We start from the raw sequence: 7,073 nt of genomic DNA, 5'->3' as shown, positions 1-7,073 counted from the left end.
GCTGTTGTGGTGCATTGCTGATGTGCACATAGCAGCGACATGACGGGGACAGCGGCGGGTCCAAGACGTCAAGGTCTGCACGATTTGTCAGGCGGATGGGGGTCGCTCATTCCCCCCCTTCCCCTCTCTCTCTCCGCTACAGGACTTTGAGGGTCGACCTCCGTCGGCCGGGCCGATCTGAGGCCCTCTCCGCCGGAATAGCCGGCCGGAGTAGGTCAAAGATGGGCGCCGGAGTAGGTAGGATTAGGTATAGCTGTAGATCTAGTCTAGTTTTAGATGTTACCCATGTGGAGTTTGGCGTCATGCCCTTGGGGGCTTGGCCATGGTGGAGCTTGGGCTGCTCCCGGTGGCCTGTGGTGGTGTGGTGGCTGTGCGTGGCGCTCCGATGGTGGGAGCCGGAGGCGGACGGCGACGGCGCTACCACGACCCCTCAAATAAAGCTCAACTGCTCTCCTCTTGATCTGGGCGGAGCTTGGCTGGCTCTTCCTTCTCCTGGCCACCATGGTGGTGGAAAAGAGGAGGAGATCCTCGCCGGCGTCGTGGTTGACAGATCAACATGCGAGCATCCTGGAGCAGGATCTCTCCTACGAGCGCAACACACGGCGACCAGGTTTGTCGCCGTGATCCTCGGTCAACAAGGTGACCCATCTTCAACCTCCGCTTTGGAGGCCCTCCGATCTATCTGCTGGTGCTCGACGCCTTTAGGAACCCAAGTGGTTCGTCCCCGGGCTCCTGGAGGTTGCCAGAAGCTGGATCCTCTCGCCGGAGTAGGGCTTTCGAGCATACAGCTCTCTGAGCTCGGCGGTGACGCCTCGAGCTCGCCGGCGTGCGGTGGCAGAGGCACGAAGGCACTTGATTGCTTTTCTACATTTCTTGCCAGGGTGCTTTGTGTAAATTGTGGGGTCTCTTCTTCAAATAGTTGGTTATTTAGGGCAAGAGATGACAAGGGACCTTGCTGTAATTTGTACCTGCCATATGTGCTTAAATGAAAATTGCTCCGCTGGGGTCGTTGACCCCGTCTCTGTTCAAAAAAAAAAAAAAAAAAAAGATTTGTCAGGCGGATTGGCTAGGTGGCAACTTTTCAGGAGGTCACCGATTAAGATTCGTGGTGGGTCTTGTGCTGCTGGGAGTGTCTGGTCAAGTCCCACCACCGAACGCGTGCTCTCTCTATCCTTATCCCTTCTAATCTCTCTCTAAATCATCAGGGACACGGGAGATCGACGTGGAGTAGGCGCATCGCCGGAAGCTCTGCCAGGCCGGCGCCGACGAGCGTGTCATGGGAGGTTCCGCCAGGATGCGTCCGACGAGCGCGAAGAGGCGTCTCGCGTTGCAGGAGGCTCCGCTAGGCCGCCGCCGCCGACGAGCACGGCGAGGCCCGTCGGCGGAGGCTCCGCCGGGACGTCTACGTTGAGCACGATGAGGCGCGTCACGGGGAGGATGGCGCCAGGCCGCCGTCGAATATGCCACCTTGCCGCCAACGACCATGAGCCGTGAGGAGGAGGCGGGTCGCTGGGAGGACTCCGACAGGAGGCCATCGACTCCTCCACACCTGCCGCACCACACCTTCCGCAGACGAGCTCATGAGGAGGAGCGGAGTAGGCTCCCGTGCTTTGCTGGTGCGGAGCAAAAAAGAATTGGGATTCTTCCATGGTGAGATCTCTACTCTGGCCGCTGGCGGTGGATTCCGGTTCCTACATCCCCAAATTAGCACAGGGAGACTCTTATATGTGTTTAACGGCAGTGGCTCGCTCGACCTCTCCTAATCTTTTTCTCCCAATTGATCCTCTCGTGCGCCAGCTTTGTCTAAAGCACCAACAGAAATGGGAACGCCACAGATGCACAACCAAAGGTACTACTCCCTCGCTGGTGTAGCTGCAATGAACATGTTTGATAGAATGCCTCACAGGTGCTAACTCCCATTTTTTTTGGTTGCTCTTTTCCTCTATTCTTGTTGTAGTTAAACTACTTATCTTAGGCTGAATTGTCACACGAGTGTAGCTGCAGCTAGCAAGATTAATGGTATGCTTGCTGCAAAAAGAGTGGAATTAATATCACCGGGGAAATAGTGTGTTTATGCGAGCGGCAGCAGCGTACCCATGTTGTACCTATGTGATGTCTCTATCTCTCTCTCTTTTCTTTTATTTCTTTTAAGTCATGTGTTAAGCATCATTTACTTGTTGTGGATTAGAATTTTGTGATGGATATGCGAGGGCTTTGATTTTTGTGTGATAGGTATATGTACAATTTAATGTTGTTCTCAAGAACAGTGATTTATAGTTATGTCCGAGAATTTGACAACGTAATGACAGCTAATGTTTCATAATTATATCATACTATGCTCGAGCTTGTGCTTCGATACATTAGCTTTTTCTAATGCTGGCCATTTCATTGATATTTTGTTGAACCATTTGTGTGTGCATTCTGTAGCTTCACTACCTTCCTGCTATGGTTCTTCATACAGAGTGTTGATGCATTTGTTGATACTCTATTGCAGGACAAGTTCAGGCAGAAAGAATGTTTCTCGAAGTTTGGAATTCCGTTTACCTAACTTTGTTCAGGTAATGCACTATCTTCTTACTTTTGTGCTACTTTTCGAGCTTAAGCGTTTTGGTGTGAAGTCGTATAGTGGTACTTGCTATATTTCCTTTTTTATCGAAACAATGTTTGGTTTATGTATGGTCCACTTAACATGACACTTCCAAATGACAGCATGGCAACTGGAAATTAGGCGTGCCAATGTTGCGTTGAAACGAAAATGCACCAGAAACAATGCAACGGATTCTAGCTGTATAACGTTAAAATGCAAGAAATTGCTTGGTACAAACAAGTTAGAGGTACAATGAAAAAATATAAGAAATTGTTTGGTACAAACAACTTAGATTTGGGGCAACCAAAGAAACCCCGGGATCTAAAATATGTAAAAGAGGTGTGGAGATTCTTACAGTGCCATGGCGGATATAAGCAGTTATGTCATGCTGCAACCATACAACATAGGATAGTACAAAGGCGAGAAAGAGCCCCAGAATATATACAGGTTCGTGATCATGAACAAATGAAATAACCTTGATTACCCCACTAACATGAGAAAATGGACTTGGCGATAACTGGCAAACATGAATATCGAAATAACATGATGTTGAGATAACTAGAAATAAAAACAGTGAAATTAAGAGGAGAACTCAGATATTTAGCCATTATTTTAGTGAGATGATCACCTAAGAAGAAACATAAATTCATCGAAACCAATTATTGCAAGAAGAAGAATGTCCCATGAGGGTGGTTAACTTTTTTTTAGATAAAAGGCTTCGAGAGCCCGACTTTAAATTAATAAAGCCCTCAACCGGCTAAGATACAGTGGTGCATACAACTCAAACTTGAGCAAGGATAAAAGAAAGACAAAGCCCTAGTGGAACTACAAACTCCGGGAGCCGCACGCAGGGCCGAACAACAGCAGCAGGTCTGGGTTGCCCCTGCAAACCCCAGTGCAGATTTGGTCGATGGGCAGGAATTAACCTGCGCCCCACGCCTGCAAGACCGCTGTGAAGGAAGCTGCAGATAGGCACACGGAGCCAAACTCCATCCGGCAACGCCACGAAAGAACCATCTTGCCAAGCCACGAAGAAAAGTCACATACAGAAGGAGACGCAGGCAGCCAATGGAGTGGAGGAATCACAGGGTCAGAGGGGTGAAGCACTGCCCCAATGACCACCACGCCGTGTTGCTGCCGGAGGAGGGACCCTTCCCTCCCCACCCAGGCTCGAGGGAGTCGTCCCACCGGCAAACGCAACACAAAGAAGAGGTTGGGCACCCAAAAAAACTTGACCTTTGAAGCACGCCTCCAGACTCTGTCTTCGCCCTGCCCGAACCGCACCGCCGTCGTAGACACCACCCCGTCGGCCGCTCTGTCCCCTAATCCCAAAGCGGCGCCTCTAAGGAGGAGCACGACGCAGGAGCGCCGTCGTCGCTCGGCCAAAGCCTAGGTTTTCACCCGGGATGCAGGGGAAGAGAGTGGGAGAGTTCCCTCACCAGCCCTTCAACAAGGAGAACGGCGACGAACATCGTCGTCGTTGCCGGTGTGGCTGGTAAACAACCAGCCAAGGGTTTCCCCCGGAAACCACCCAGCCGCCTCGCGCGGACGCATCTCGGGAAGTTCGAGAACCATCCAAGCCACATCAGGCGCAGAGAAGCAGAACAATGGGGACGCCACGAAAGCCGACGTAACCAGCTACGCCGTGACAAGACTTCGGCTGACTCCTCGCCATCCTCACGACCAAGAAGCCCAGCCAGCACCAGCAAGTGCCACCTGCCTTCCGGTCGATGCCTCACCCACTGTCCATGGCCGCTGCCCCGGCATCCCAGCTCTGAGCCCTGAAGAACTGAGAGGAAAAGGGGGGCTCCGCCGTCACTGGAACTACCTACATCGCCCTGGGGCATTGGACCTGAAGGGGAGGGATCCTCCCACAGATCGGCGACCTGGAGCCCTCATGGCTACCAGATCTGGAGTGGAAGATGATGGGCTCACGAGGGCCCGGGCCCCCTGGCCCGAGATCTCGGGACGGCCAACCCTGGCCGCGTCGACCATCGCCCCACACAGATTCCATCTCCCACACTGGCGGGCACCCCACCGGCCAAGCTTGCCGCCATGGATGCGCAGAAGAGAACCAAAACAGGAGGAGCTCTTGTCCACTCTCAGTGAGCAGGGCCGCCAAGCCCGCATCGCCCGCTGCCGCTCCCGCGCCCGAGGGGCGCCGCCGCCGCACCGTGCACGCTGAAGACCTCGAAGCCGCCACGCCGCCGCCCTGCGGCCACGCTGTCGCGCCCGACGCCAGCGCCACGCCTTGCCGGCTGCTGCGGCCCGCGCTGCCACCACCGCCCGAGGGGAAGAGAAAGCCCCGCTGCCGCCAGCGCCGCCCGGGCTTCGCCCGACGACGCCCTCCTGCGGCGGTGAGGGGGAGGGGAGGTGCTGGGAGGCGGCGGCAGCAAGGGTTCCTCCCGGGTCGCTCGCGGGGGCGACCGCGAGAGGGTACCGTCGGCTCGAGGGTGGTTAACTCACCTCTAGGAATAGATAATCCACGTGAATATTGTGCACTGCAGCCTCGGTTATTGGCTTCACAGAAAAAAAATGATAGGGAATATGCAAGAACACATCAGTGAGAGATTTCTTTCCGTTGTTATTAGCTCCACTAATTCTTACTTTATTTTATATGTTCCACATGCCAGAATTAAGAGAATTTTCCATAATATGTTCAATACATGATTTCTTTACAATTTTGGATTGTGATGCCTCCAATTACTTATGTCGCCGAGGATTTCTTTACACTTTTGGATTGTGATGCCTCCAATTACTTATGTCGCCGCTGCGTCTGCCGCCTTCGAGCTGGGGGACCGTGGCCTTGCTGTCGCCGCACTTGCCTGCCATTCATGCCGTGTCTGAGCGAGGTCCCTCCAAACCTGGTTATTTGTTTGTACTTTATTGGGGGCATATATGGTACAGATCTTTTCGTTCATACTTTCACAAATGTTCTCTCCATCTTAATATATAACCATTTCTACGTTACACTGACTGCAATTTTAAAATAGTTAGGCCGTTCGGTTCCATACATGTTTGCACTAACTGCCGGCCTACTGTACAATGGTATGAAATTATAGCTATGAAAATAAGAAGTTTGTTAATCAATAGATTAATATTAACAGTACATACAGAATTACCCAGGGTCCCTCGCATAATTCTCCCAGCCTCCCTTTACGTGCAAACCCATCTTTCAAGACACGTGACTTAGAACGTTGCTTAGTTCTCATGACTTTCCATATTATTATAGCATCGCCGGGAAGGCCTTCTAGCATTGTTTGGGTCTCCTAGCGAACAGTTATATTTTGTTTCATAAGGCCTCCTAGCAAACAGAGGCTAAAAACTTTGAGATACAAGTCTTAAGTTTCATAAAAAAACCAGGCATGCATTTTCTTGGCATCACCCTTCTGTTATGTCATAAAGTCCTTATTCTTCTTTCTATTATTCTTCCATTGAATTCCTTTGTGAGCATGGCTTTTACGCTCGGAATTGTCTATTTTGCAATTTGCAAATAGTGACATTAGTATTTCATTCTATATGGTATATGATCATATAGTCTGCTATCTGGTTATGCTCCTCTACGCTTATTTATACAAGTACTTAGATTATGCACCTCTGTAGGAACATATCTCACTCTCACTTTTCTAGGCCATTTTGATGATCTCACAAAGGGAGATGTAAAAAGCCATTTAATGTCACTATATTTAGACCCTTGCTGATTATACATATATGTATTGCGTATTTGTTATGCTCCTCTATGCTTATTTATACAAGTACTTAGATCATGCACCTCTGTAGGAACATATCTCACTCTCACTTTTCTAGGCCATTTTGATGATCTCACAAAGGGAGATGTAAAAAGTCATTTAATGGCACTATATTTAGACCCTTGCTGATTATACATATATGTATTGCGTATTTGCTCTCCATAGTAGCAGAGGAGTTTAATGTTCTGGTGTGACAAGTAATAGATGAAACCTTGGCTTAATAATTATCTCTCTAACATTTAGGAGCATAAAGACACTGTGCTGAAGTAAGTGTTCTTGATTATATAGCAATGGTTTTGCAGGTTGTATAATTGTGGTGTCATTATCTGTGGGTCTTTTGAGGTAACTCCACCATTCATTTAAATACACTGGGTTTCTCCCTGAATTTTTTCCGAGAGTTTTTGCCAGATTGGCCTAGCTTAACAGTGAAGATTCAAACAAGTGAGTTAAAACTCACAGTTATGTAACTCTGTGTTATTATTTATTTCACTTTAAAGTTCATTTTTTTTTACTCTCAGCAAGATAAAAATGGAGCCTTAAGCAAGACTCATTTCAAAATTTTGAACAATACATTTCTGACTTTTTAACGACTCATCAATATTTTCGAGAACATATTTATGGCAATATCACCAACCTATATGTTATAATAATATTTGAGATTCAGTGGACCACTTGAATACAAATTCGTCAATTCTGTCTTCCGAAGTTGCGATTGGCTACAAGAGAGCAAGTTTGGC

General features: G+C 49.2%; 1 long non-coding RNA gene across 1 annotated transcript; it reads left to right on the top strand.

Annotated features, from left to right (window-relative positions):
• The first annotated feature begins 1,142 nt into the window (after positions 1-1,142).
• LOC127316418 (uncharacterized) lies at positions 1,143-6,847 on the top strand. Its single transcript, XR_007860322.2, has 2 exons — positions 1,143-2,558; positions 6,639-6,847. It is a non-coding gene; the product is annotated as an uncharacterized lncRNA (long non-coding RNA).
• The last annotated feature ends 226 nt before the right edge of the window (positions 6,848-7,073 follow it).

This window comes from Lolium perenne, chromosome 7, assembly GCF_019359855.2.
Source record: "Lolium perenne isolate Kyuss_39 chromosome 7, Kyuss_2.0, whole genome shotgun sequence".
Lineage (NCBI taxonomy): Eukaryota > Viridiplantae > Streptophyta > Magnoliopsida > Poales > Poaceae > Lolium > Lolium perenne.
Note: the sequence above shows the minus strand (reverse complement) of the source record. Positions and strands in the feature narration are given on the sequence as shown.